The 14358-nt window shown below is 33.0% G+C and overlaps 1 protein-coding gene across 1 annotated transcript in view; it reads left to right on the top strand.

Annotated features, from left to right (window-relative positions):
* Positions 1–14067: 14067 nt before the first annotated feature.
* Positions 14068–14358, top strand: part of LOC117577986 (homeobox protein B-H1) — a 59473-nt gene continuing 59182 nt past the window's right edge. The window contains exon 1 of the mRNA XM_052008796.1: positions 14068–14354. The gene's annotated coding sequence lies outside the window, so the exon portion shown is untranslated. The remainder of the gene's footprint in view (positions 14355–14358) is intronic.

The raw sequence follows: 14358 nt of genomic DNA, 5'->3' as shown, positions 1-14358 counted from the left end.
TGGTGCACATTAAGGCGAATTAATGAAGAAGTAATGAATATTTTAATGATACAAATAATTTTAATTGTCATTCCTTTATTTACTTTGTCAAATCAACTGTTCTTAATGATGTGTAATAATATCAATATTGTTCCAATTATGAAGTAAACTTTAATAGTAATGAAAATGCTAATGATGAAACTAATTTCAATTGCAATTCTTATTCTTACTTTCTTATATCAACAGTTCTTATTAATGTGTAATGCAATAATGTATAATAATTCATTTAATAGTAATGAAAATGCTAATATTAAACATCATTCTAATATTAATTCTAATACTCACTATAGAACTGATAACATTAAAGTCTATGAAAATTGGATCGAAATAAGTAAAAACATGAAGAAATTAGTTATTTAGAATTATTTTGATAAACATAATTTCAGTTCTAATGTTTATTCTTTTGCTTATTCAATTTAAATGTCATAATAATTTCAATACTAAAACTGTTGACCACAGAAATTATTTTGAGACTATTCACAAAAAGAAAGTAATGTATTTAATATACTATTAGTATATGAAATGTACTAAATATACTAAATGTACTATTTAGTACATTTCATAAATCGTTTTAGTGTAATACCTAATGTATGGACAACAACTTTTTTTTCATTTTTCTTTCATTATTCATAATTCGAATACCTGTAATTAACACTCATAACATACATGAACTTATTAGATGCTTTTAATGAAGTGCCAATCATGATCATTTGCTTCTAACGAAGGCGCATCAACACAAAACATTCGGGTTCCTGAATAAATTAGCATAAAACAAGTAGGTTTTACTTCAGCGAGGCAACTTCTCCTGAGCGAAGTTGTGTGCACACAGATCGCTGAGAGATACGCATAATTATGGTCAGCGATCTCAGATTGCGAGCAGAAGCAACTATTAGTTAGCTGCTTAGCTAAGTACAAATGTTAATATGCATACTAAATGAGTGGGAGATTATGTGTGTGTGTGTGTGTGTGTCTTTATAATTTGGCTATGTGATTAATTGTCTTGAAGATAGATCTTCGCTGGCGAGGGAGGAATTGTGTGGAACTGTTCGCTGAGGCGGAAAAAATGAACAGTGAGCAAAAATAGTCGTAAAGTAGAATGGAAATTTTCAAATGCGGTTCGTTAGACGTTAAATGCTTGTTGCTAAAAGTAGAAGAAAACTAATTTATAGGGTCGAAAGTCGAATGAAGGAAGAACAAGTGTTCCAGAAATTCCTCCCCTCCCCATTCCTCTCCGCATCCATCGACTTGCTCATTACATTAACTGAAGCGCGTCTATTATTAGCACATTATTCAAATGCTGCTCACTCTGAAGAATTACTCCCAAAACATATCTTTAGGTAGTAGGTGAAAAGTGGAATGTGTTTTCTGAATGATTTATTGTAATTTGCTTTAAGAGTTATGTTCACACCAACCCTGTTTTTCGTCTTTAATCTAATCTTAAACTTGTCTTGTTGCTGCTCAAAACAGAGACAGAGATAGATAGAGAGACAGAGAGAGAGAAAGAGAAGCCTCATTCCATTGGGGGTGGATCGTCTTTGGGTTTCTTGGTCTTCTCTGACCACTGACCATATGCAAATTAATGACAAATTAAGGTGTGTGTTTTGCAGCGGCCTCCGCGGCGCGTTAATGAGCCAAGCTCAAGCCGGAGAATCCGGAGGAGAGTCTCAGCGAGAGACTCACTCTCCCCCTCTTATCTAGCACGCTCAACTCTCAAATTGGGTGTGAGAATAAATTTCTCAGTTTTTTATGAGTCGCTCTCGAGGCTTTGGCGTTAATAATGGGCACTCAATTGGATTCTTTTTTTTTTTTCTTTTAAAGCCTAGACTCGAGACTTGGCATTGTTGTTGTTGTTGTTGTATGGCTTCGAGTTTGGCCGTTAGATTTTTTATTCGAGATTAATTGTTAATTTTTTATTGCTGGTCTCATTTTCTCGTCTCGTCCCGTTCCAAAAAAACGAAATTAAGTTGAGTTTAAGTAGTTTTTATTCAACGAGGCAAACGAACGGAAATGTTATCGCCCAGTAAAGTACCATAATTTGTAGTCATAAATCTTTTAATCTAAACACCAAATAAAATACTATTTTTGGGCATAATAAACCTGTAGAAAACGTTCACAGATCTTCACGTTCAAACGTGATAGAAAACATGAGAGAGACAGAGAGATAGAGAGAGGGAAAGATAAATCGAGACACGATCAACGTTTTCTAATTGAAATTGCGTGGGCGATCGTTAAGATCAAAAATGTAAGTGGTAAGTCCGATTAAACTCGATTTACAGTTCTCGAAACTGTTCTAACAAATTAGCAAAAGGAATTGGGAATGTCCCAAAGTTCGTTAAGATCAAGGCAAAGATAATAGTGAGGAATGATATATCGATAAAGAGGCTTGAAACTCTTCTAACAGCAAAGATAATGGAGGAGAATAATATATGTATATCGATAAAACCAAATTAGAGAGAGAGAGAGAGAGGGGAAAATAAACATTCGTCTGTCTATAAAAAGGGCTGCATATATGCGATTATATATATACACATGAAATCGCATGCCAATTGAAGCCGGCAAAAAGCCAACAAGCCATCAAATTAAATTCAAGAAAAAACGGCGCGATTATTAAAAAAGTTTTTAATTGTTGTATGTCGTGCCGAGATTGCACCAGCAACAACAGCAATAGCAACAGCAACAGCCACAGCAAAAAAAAAAAAAAAAAAAAAAACAACAAACATGGCAAATGCAATCGCAGCAACAACAACACGCAAAGTTCGGGACTTGCCTTGAAACGGTCCGAACATTTTTGTGTTAAATGCGATTAATTGCGATATTATATTCTTATGTAATCGTAAACGTAATCATAGTATGTAGTAAAAAACGCTACACAAAACGTAATGGAAGCCACCCAGGCCCAGTTGGCAATGGATAGAGTAGGAGTAGGAATAGAAGGAGAAGGAGAAGAAGGGGGAGACGAAAGAGCAAGAGTGTGGGTAAAGTTAAGTAAAGTAGACTCGTAACTAAGCAAAAGGGAAGTGCGGTGCATTGAAGCTCGCCTGTTAACGAGTGCACGAAGCACTGCGATTTCCAGGGTTGCCATCGCTTGCAAAGAGTGATAGGTGAAAATCGGTTTGTAAAGATTTTTCTTACTTATTATAGCAACAAAAATGATTTATTAAATTAACAATAATAATAATAATAATAATAATAATAATAATAATAATAATAATAATAATAATAATAATAATAATAATAATAATAATAATAATAATAATAATAATAATAATAATAATAATAATAATAATAATAATAATAATAATAATAATAATAATAATAATAATAATAATAATAATAATAATAATAATAATAATAATAATAATAATAATAATAATAATAATAATAATAATAATAATAATAATAATAATAATAATAATAATAATAATAATAATAATAATAATAATAATAATAATAATAATAAGTAAAAAATCATATACAAAAGAAATATTAAATTAAAAAATAATATTTTGGAAATAAAATATTACAAATAATATTAAAAAAATAATATATAATTATAATAACATAAAGCTCTATTTTTTTTTATTATTTTGGATCATGTGAGAGAAAAAATAATTTATTAAATTATAAAAAAAATTTATAAACAATTTTAGATAATATAAAAAAATTAATATAAGTATTACAACAAAAAATTATATTTATAACAAGTAATTCATAATATTAAAGAAGAATAAAAAAGAAATAGAATAATAAATCTACTAAAACAAAAAAATGAAATTAATCGTCTTTATTTCAAATATCAATTATAAAAAAAAGATTTTATTTAGGTATCTCAGAAATACACTTTGAAGGGTTGGCTTTGGTAAAATTAATTATAACTCAATTTAAATTTAAATAAAAGTGATATACATTTTTAGAATGTTTCTTTAACGGTTTATTATTTAAATGTTTTAATCAAAATAAGTAAATTTTAAATTGGTTCAGATTATATAATATTAAATATAATGTGTATATTAATAATATTATAAATATAATACAAGAATATTATTATATATCATATAAAATCACGAAACTTGAATGACCCAAAAGAAGAAAGTCATAAAGAACTGTTTTCTTGGCATCTTAGACAACACATAAAATATAATCAGCACATGTGTAAATAAATCGCTTAAGCACCTCGAGATAGTAATCATCATAATTGAATAAAATATACATTAAATGCCAGCTTTAATTGTTATTAATTTATGATTTCCATAATTTATTTGCCCATCGTCGTCGGCCGTTTCCCGTTACAACAATTGTTTGCAGAGCACTCGTGATTCGCTTTTGGCCAGTCGAGCACAAATTTGCACTTCCTTCTCATATATTTTGTTGCTTGCATTTCATTTTTTCAGTTTTTTTTTTCAGTTTTATTTTCTAATTTAATTTTAAGCTGCGACTTTCAATAACAAAAAGAAAACCTTTTGCTGCCGTGTTGTTGCACATGCAACTCTGCTTTATGACTCATGACAACATGCAACATGACGTTTCGTTTCGTTTCGTTTTGTGGCCCGAAGTTTGCACTAACTAACTGACTAACTGACTGACTAACTAACTGACTAAACTCTGCTCTCTCTCTCTCTCTCTCTCGCTCTCTCGCTCTTTCTTTCGGTCTCGTTCTTTCTGTAAGTATGCGATAGATTAAACTCTGCATTTATTTAATGGTCTTCTAATGAAACACAGAAGCAGTCTGACGATCTCTTCCGCTACACAGCGATTGTTACTCTCTCTCTTCTCCCCTTTATCCTCTCTCTCTTTCTCCTACGTATATATCTTTCTCCCTTTTGGTGAGCTGAGGTTCGTTGACTCTTTGCTCGGTTCGCTGTTATAATTGCCACTAAAAATGTCAGGTGCTAAACGCTATCAGCCAAGTAGAACCAGCTACAACCAACACAACACACACACAACTAACGACAAAATTATAATGACAATAAAAACAAATTTACAGATTTCCATTTAAAATGCACGAGGCACAGCTAGACAATATAACATAGTAAAAATTAAATGTTCGTACCAAAAATTAGTATCGCGTTTTTCTATCTCGAAACACAGAATGTGAAACAAAACAAAAGATATATAAAGAGAGACGCATTTTAGTTGCGTTGCTGTTGTTCTTCAGTGTTTTTTTTTTTTTTTTTTTTTTATGGACTCGGGGCGGGTGCGAGGTGCCACAGACCCCATTTGATACACACCACTAACCACAGCAACACCACAGCAACTGCCACAGCAACTAGCAGCACTTCCACACACCGGAAGCGATGCTTATCGCTCTCAGTTTTAGTCCCAGTTTCAGTTTTAGTCCCATTCCCAGTTTCATTCCCTGTCTCTGATCAAAGCTCTCTACAAATACCGAAATGCAAAGCTATTTGGCGATTTGGCAAAACAAATTGCTCAAAACTCAGTAATACACTCGTTTATAGTGTATCAGGGGTAGTCGGATAACTCCGTTCCTAGTTCGATACTTTGAAAACACTCTTAGGAAATACAAAATTTATAGCTTACTTTATTCAATTATTCAGTAATCGAATTTTTGAATAGAGAAAAAAGAATTGTCTTGGAATACTTTGTTTGTTTCCGATATTAAAGAAACTCCCAATTAAGTGTAGTTAAAGGTCCATTAGAAGAGAATTTAATGGATTTATAAGTAGGAAGGAGATAATAGAATAATAAAAGTCTGGAAAAAAACTAAACTTGCTAAGGAAATTTTTTTTATAATTTTACTTATTTTAAAAGTGTATTTATATACATTATTGCAAAAGAATTTAATAGATTTATAACTAAAGAGGATACAATAGAAAATTGAAAGCGACAACGACAACAAAATCTTTGAAATTTAGCTATGATATTTTATGCTCAATCAAAGATGAAATTCCTAATGAGTACTTTAAAAAAAAAAGTGCAAACTTATACTTTTTCATTCTTACATTTGTTATAATTACTACAGTTACATATTTATTTATAACCACACCTATCGACTACCAAAAGTTTGTTATGTTATATACATTATATTAAATTGTGCTTTGTTGAAGATGTCGTAAAAAGCTATTAAAAAGCTATGTCATAAAAAGCTATTAAAATATCATTCTTGATTAGCCCTATTTCTATGTTCTAGAACAACACTTTTCAACTAAAGCGATTACCAATAGATTACTTTGTCACCACCTTCAATAACTGTTAATATACTATAATAATATTACACTTTTCCATCTTCTTAAAACATTATAACGAAAAACCAAATGAGTTGCTTGATGAACAATCTTCTCATAGCCAAAGAATAAATTAGATCGATTACCAAAAGATTACTTTGTCACTTTTACCATATTAAATCTTTTCTTATTTGAAGCTTCGCATTGAATAACCAAAATAACAATAACAATCTTCACTTAGTCTCAGAATTAATTATAACTACTACAGTTTTAAAATGAATGGATTATCAGATGATTGCTCAGTCACAGCCTTGCATTCTTCATTGCTCAAAATCTCGTATCGAAATGAGCTGTTAGAAGAAAATTCTTCGCTTATCTTATCATTAACATATCTATGCAGGGTATTTGGAGTGCGGTGCGAATGAGATTAATTTGAGCTATCTGAACTGTTTTTAGTTGCTTGTTTCAGTTGTTGTTTGGGCTGTTAAACAATGCGATTAAAATATTTAAATTCGCTTTTGGCGAGTGCGAGAAAATTTCTCGAACTGCGCCTGCGCGCCTGATAAATGGGACAGTTCCCATTTGCATATAGAACGAATGCGTTGTGAGTTTGGGAGAAACAGTGGAGAGGAGGGAGGAATGCAGGGAAGGGAATGCGAGGGGGTAGATAAATGTTGCGCTTCGACGCTCGTTTAATTGTTCCTGTCGCGCGAATTGCGGTTCCAAGCACCGTCCGACTGCTCTCCTCTCTTTCTACCATCACATTCACATTCACATTCACCTTCACATCCACTTCCATTTCCATTTTCGAAATTCTATTTCCACGAAGCTCAGTTTGCGTGTCATGCGCCATGAGGCAATGCGACTCTGTATGTGTGTGTGTGTGTGTGTGTGTGTGTGACAGTTGCAGTTGAGGCTAAAAAACTGAAACTGAAAACAGAAAATTGAAGTTGAAGCTGTCGACGGACGTCGAGCAATTATTTAAATCACTAAACAAAACTTAACCAACTGTTAAAATATGAACTAAAATGCATTTAACTGTTTTGGCTGTTTTGTCAACAAAGTGCTGTCATCATCATCGCCATCGTCATCATCATTGTGACCATCATCATTATCAACGTTGTGCTTCCCGCCTCACAAAGTACATATATAGTAGTATACTTACACATATACCTTCCTGTCTCTGTTCTCCCACTTCGACTCTGTTGTTTCAGTTGTGTGTAGTTGTCGTGTTGTTGAGTCTGTCAGCACTTTTAACGCAATTACCTCGACAAACACACACACACACACACACACGTTCTCATAATTGTCATAATGATATTTTGAGTGTCATTTCTTGAGTCAGTCGCGATTATCCAATTTGCCAGATCACGTATACGATAAATTCGCGTCCATATCGAAGCAACGCATCTATCTAACATATAAGCGCATGTATGATATAAAAGTTCTAATGGCGTTTATATGCCACATGCTAAACTCATGGAAATGATTGCACTTAAGCAGGAAACTCAAAGTAATTGTGCGAGTTTCAAGCAACAACAAAAAAAAAACTATTGCGTATTTATCATTATTTTAGAGTGAACATAATAAATCGATGCACGATAATTGCATTTAAAATTATGATAATGGGTAACAATTTTAAATAATTGTGCTGCAATGCTGTGCACAATAATTACTTTAATATTAATGCCACAGAGATTAATAATAATATGAAGATAAAATATTTTGATTAATAAATTAGCAAAGCAAGTTCTAATGAAGATTGCAATGGTATACTGTATATCAAAATGTTACGGAAGAAAAAGCAGATAATACAATTTGTATATTTACACAAATTAATATAGAAAACAATAAAAATTTTAATGAACTGATTAATACCAGATTTTGTGAAAATGTTTGCGAAATATGTTTAAAGAAAAATGGAAAATGAAAAAGTCTTGAAAAATTTAAAAATAACGTGCGAAAATGAATACTTAATGAAAATTCTAATGAGTATTATAATAAATAAATTTGGAAATGCAATTGCAATTTTAAGCATAGCATATTCAATTGTATGATTCCGCTTTGGATTACATTTCATAATGAATCAATGAAAACTGTAATGAACAGATTAATGCGGTCTTAGAGTATCTTATTAAAAAAATTCATATCAAAATAATGTACGAAACAATTGCAATGAAAATTTTTAAGAGAATAGTGTCAGTAAATAAATGTGAAAAATAATTAAATGATTACAATTTGAATTAATGCAAATTCGAATGACAGTGATTACAATAAATAAGTGTGGAACATAACGAAATGATAAAAATTTGAATTAACGCAAATCCTAATCCAAGAATTGGAGTACAAAATTGCTCAAATTTCATAACGTTTAAATGCATTTACAACTCACAATCGTATATGTGGATCCTTCTTTGGATTATAGCTAATTATGAGGAAAATTAAGTGTGTATTATGTGCGCATAATTGAAATGGGGGAGTTTGATGTATATAGCTCCAAGTAAAGATTTATCGGGGGCAGCATTCGTTGAGTCTGTGATTATAAATCTCTTTTGCAGAGCGTTTCCTTAACGATAGCCCCATTAAGAGCTCTTTATGAATGGCCCTCAACAATTTTCGGTCACTTTTCATTTGCTCGTCGAGAGTGGACAGAGCGCCCAAGCAGGGGGCGTGGCAAACAAGAAGGTAGAGTGGTAGAGGGGGAAGGGGATGGGGGAGCTCTTTAATAAACTAGCCTATAAATAATTGAACACAAAAGCAGCAGCAATTTCACGTAATTATTCTTGCACAGCTTTTGTACAGATTCGCTCTCTCTCTCTCTCTCTCTCTCTCTCTCTCTCTCTCTCTTTCTCGCTTGCTTGCTCTTCGTAGAGCGTGTTGCTTGAGGTTCTGTTTGGTTATTGGGATTTTTGTCGGTGGCGTTTAATGCGTTTTAAATGGTTTCAAAATTTGATATAATTATAATTATAATTATGCTACTTTGAGTTTGGCGTCGCATTGTTCCAGCTGCTGTGGTCGCGTTTTGGGATTTTGGCTTTTGGCTTTTTGGTTAGATGCCAAAAAGCGATAAAAGTTTAGACGCAATAATAGACACAGTGTGCATAACAAGCAACAAAACACGAAATACAGTTTTAATGAGACACCCGAGACGCAATTATTTAACAGAGAGAGAGAGAGAGAGACGGAGTGATCTATAGAAAGAGACAACAAATGGCCGCACATAAATTAACGCTAATGCAACAATTGACAATTGTTGTTGCTGTCATCGTCGTTGTTGTTGTTGTTGCTGTTTCTTGTTACTTCAATTAATTGCCAACAAATGTTGCACGCGTGTAAAAACCAGGAGACAACTTCAGACAGAGAAAAGTCAAGTGAGAAATGCGCGACTGAGAAATGTCTGTGAGAAATGTCAAAGCTTCCAGTTGAGCGCTCAATTAGCCAAGTCAATTGCCACACGCACTTTATGCGTTTTTTATGCAAATGCAACAGAAGTCAGCTAAGAATCGAAAGGGATGGAGACAAAGTGAGAGAGTGAGAGAGAGATGGAGAGATGAAGAGAGAGATCTACTCGTGTCCTGTGCATCATTAACACGCCACCAAGCAGCTCTCTAATTGTTCTCACGAGCTGCGAAAAATTAAAAAAAAACGAAACGAAACGAAATGATCGTAAAATATAAAATACGAAATCAAATGATAAATTATCATGCGGTCGACGTCGCTCACTCAGCCAATGTCAAATGTAAATGATTATTATTATAATTGTGTCTGTCTCTCTCCCTTTCTCTCCCTCTCTCTCGCTCTCTTTCCTTTTCTCTGTCGCTTTCGCCTGTCGCTGTCTGTTTGGCTTAACCAAGCGTGAAATTTATTTAAATTCATTTTTAAGTGTGCGCAAGTTGAGAGAAAAAAAATACAAAATAAAATATGAATACAAAAAAATGAATATACAAATGAAACTACATATCTATATACAACAGCAAGAACAACAACAACAACAACAGCTATAATGATAATAATAATAAGTGGCTGAGCGCACAAATCGTGACAGCACACATACATTCTCATTCAAGAACTCAAAATTATTTAAATGCAAATGGTAGTAATTTAACAAATTCATTTGATTTATGCACAGCAAATGCACAACGCGCGTGCGAGCGAGATGGCGATACTGTTCCACAATTTAACGGTAATCCCAGCAGTTTTTGAGTAATTTAAGGGCGAAACAACTTGTATCGAAAATGGGTCTCGAGTTAGCTCTAGGTAAAATTTACCTTTTCTGGGGGAGGATTTTGACATTATAGCACCTGTATGAGAAATTTCTGAACGTTGCTTTAAATACTTGCTGAGTTCAGTAAGATAGTCACAGATTTTTCATTTAAAATTTAGTTTAAATCGTAATAATAGAGATGACGTTACTGTGCTACAATTTAACGGTAATCCCAGCATTTTGGTTAAATAACTTGTGTCAAAAATAGATCTAGAGTAAGTTCTACTTGAAAGATATCTATCAAGAGGGAGGATTCTGACATTATAGCACCTGTATGTGAAATTTCTGAACGTTGCTTTAAATACTTGCTGAGTTCAGTGGGATAGTGATTGATTTTCAACTTAAAAGTCATATTCAACTAAGCTATACATAAAGAATGTCAAATTTCCTTTATTAATGATCTGCATGAGAAATTTCATGATACTGCTCTAAATACTTGTCGAGTTAAGTGAGATAGTATTTGATTATTAACTTGAAAGTCATATTCACCTAAGCTATATATGAAGAATGTCAAATTTCCTTTGTTAATGAACTGCATGAGAAATACTAAGTGGGATTGTGTGTTGAGCTTTAATTAAAAGTTTAGTTTAAATAGTCTTAAACATCGTATTGAACTAATCTTTTTATAAAGAATGACAAATTTCCAGTATTAATAACCTGCATAAAGTATTTCAGAACCCTTCTTAATTTTAAGTTTAGTGTAAATGTCTAAAAATCGTATTCAATTAAGCTAAATAAGGAGAATGTAGTATTTCCATTATTAGTGACCTGCATATGAAATTTCAGAACGCTTCTCTAAATACTTGCCGATTAAAGTGGAATAGTGTTTTGAGTATTCATTTCAAGTTTTGTGTAAATAGACTTTACAATCAGTTTCAACTAAGTTATATATGAAAGTAGAATTTGCTTTACTTATAATTAGTCGATAAGAGATTGTCTCTGTTGTCGATTAGCAAACTATCTTTGAAACAATTACATTTTTTAGCATTGTAATTTCTTAAATTTCTTACTATTACTATTTTGTTACCATTACTAAATTTCTTACTATTTTCCTTTAAATTACTATTATTCAAAAATATAATCTAGTTCAATTCGTTTTAACGCAACAAATACCTAAGTTCAAGGTCAACGGAACTGCGTATTCTTCAGTCGTCAACTCTGTCGATGGGATCAGTGATCTCAGAGTAATAAGTAACAAGATCGTTGCTTACAGTCCGATCTTTTTACGCCTCAGCTTGATGCGTTTAAGCATCCAGCTGATCTTGGCCTCAAGCGTCCAAATAAGTCCAACAATACCTCCAGCTTTATGCCACGATCACTGATCGTTCTCCTGCTCTTGCTTCTATCTTTCTTTCTCTCTCTCGCGCTGTCTCTGTCTGGCTTTGTCTGTTGAGCCGCGGCGCAGAGTAATTACGGCAGCTCTCGAAGACATGGAATCATTTAAGCCGGAAATGTTAAAGCCTTCGACTCACATTGTCTCATTGTAGGGCAGCCAAATTGTCATTGACCGAGAGCGTTAAGCTTTGTCGGAAGTTTTTTTTGTTCAAGATTGGATTGAGACGAATGAAATCGAATGATGCGAAAATGGTTCATTAAAAGGCAGCAAAAAACAAAAAGGAAAAACAAAAAAAAAACAAGGCATGAATCTCTTGCTTATGAAAAGCCTTAAAACGTTTTCGTTTACGAGAGGAGTTGATCGAAATGCTCATAAAAAACAGAGGCCTTCATTAGGGCCATACATACTATATATCGTATATCGTAGTAGTATATCGTAGCAGACTTGCTGTAGCCGCCATGATGGGCCAATTACAATAACAATTGCAAAATAGTATGCAAAAATAAAAGCAGCAGCAGCAGCAGCTATGGCCATATAATTAGGCTAACAACAAGTTGTTGTTGCAAGTAAATGCAGCTGCGTGATTGGATTAAAAGCTGGCAGCAAACAACAAATACAACACAACACACAAAAGGCAAAAATCCGTGCCGAGCAACCATTTCGATCGCTAATTTTTCGCGTTTATCTCATTATTCCACAGTTTTCGATCATTTATCTGTGGGGGCCGAGAGAGCACACCCACTCCACCTCTCACTCGCACCCACTATCTCTCTCGCTCTGTCACTCTCTCACTCTGAATCTGAATCTGGACAAAAGGATGCTGCATTCAATGCATCCAATTAGAGTGGCTCAACGTTCGTTCTTCAAGCCAAAACTCTTAGGGGAATGATCGTGCTAAACTTCATTAAATCTTTTTTTTCTTGAAATCGTTGCTCCCCCTCTCTTTCTATCTCTCCCTTGCTCTCGTTCTCTTTCTCTGTCTGACTGGTTGGCAATCAACGTGACTTGATTATTGGTTGTGAAAACGTCTTTTTCGAAAAATTTATGCAAAATTGTTGAAAAATGGTTGCTACTGAAATGGTAAATGGCCCCCTCTTCCTCTTCCATCTCCGATCTGTCGATCTGTCGATCTCAGCAGTCGATCTTGACGTGCCTTATGTCTGCCGTTTTCTATGGCAATCTTTGGCTCAATTAACTGCAGAACTTGAAGCGAAGACGCCTCGTGAAGCCATTTCGCTTAGTTAAATATTGGCTACTGGTTTTATTATTATTTTTTTTACGTTTTTTGGGGGGATTTGGAATTCCAGTTCCAAGCTAACGTCTTAGGCTAATTACTTTGTCATGCGATCGCTTGGGTCATCTCTGCATCTGCATATATGAAGATATATAATATTATGCAGATGAGCGAACGATCTGCGATGCTGAAACGATCGATCCATCAAATCGCTGACGACTCGTTTGAAGAATTATTATGGAAGTATTACTTGATTGTGAAAAGTGAAAACAAATATAGAAAGAGTGAGAGCAAATATTTATGATATATACTATTGAAAAATAAATCAAGTTAATGATTAAAATGTGTTCTATGTGTAGATAACCAAATATAAATGCATAGCATTACGGATATGTTCATTAAAATAGCAGTCCGATAGAAACAGAATAATTTGTTTTTGTAAAACTAGAAAAAGCCCGTTTTGTTCATATTTTTGCACACGTGCATTGAAATAGCAGTTTTTAATTTTGTTCTACAAAAAGTGCCCAAAATGTTGGTAAATTTTATGAAAAACTGGCTTTGTTTGTTGGTAACTAAATTTGGTCTTAATATAATATAATGTGTAAAGTATTTTTGTCAATTTCAATAAAGATAATAGGTTGTAAGGACTGCTATTTCAATGAACACAGCTTTATACAAATTGGGGGTACAAAATAAAGAAAGAATTAATATTGGGTATTCATTAGAATTACTTTTATATTCAATTCGTGGCCTTATTAAATTAAAGAGTCTAATAAGTACATATGTATATATTAAGTCAATATCATAAGATCTTAAAGTATATTCTTTATATCATATTTTTCTACAAGCATATATTATTTTTACACAAGTTCAGGTAAAACAGTTTTATGTGTAATTTTGCTTTGTTATAAGTTTGTAAATATATGGTTTAGTATTGCACAGTAACCTTAGAGACTAGTTACAGATCATAAAGATATTAAATAATTTAAGAAATTTGTTTCAAGATACATAGTAACTAAATATTTTTCAAAGGTGTGGACAAAAATGCTATTAAACATTATTATTATTTTTAAAAAATATGACTATCATAAGCTAGTTAATAAAGCTGTTGATCAGAGAGCGGAGACTATGAGCAATTAATGCCATATGCTTAATTAGAAGGCAAACAATTGGAATTCTTCGAAGAGCCACATTAACCACAAAATGATCCACAATCCACAAACGAGGCGATCAATCAATGAAACTTTTTTGAAGCAAGCAAAAACATAAAGAAAAAAAAGAAGTGCTTCCCGTTCAACTGTAA

This window comes from Drosophila albomicans, chromosome X (genome assembly GCF_009650485.2).
Source record: "Drosophila albomicans strain 15112-1751.03 chromosome X, ASM965048v2, whole genome shotgun sequence".
Lineage (NCBI taxonomy): Eukaryota > Metazoa > Arthropoda > Insecta > Diptera > Drosophilidae > Drosophila > Drosophila albomicans.
This window is presented reverse-complemented; position numbering and strand designations above follow the sequence as displayed.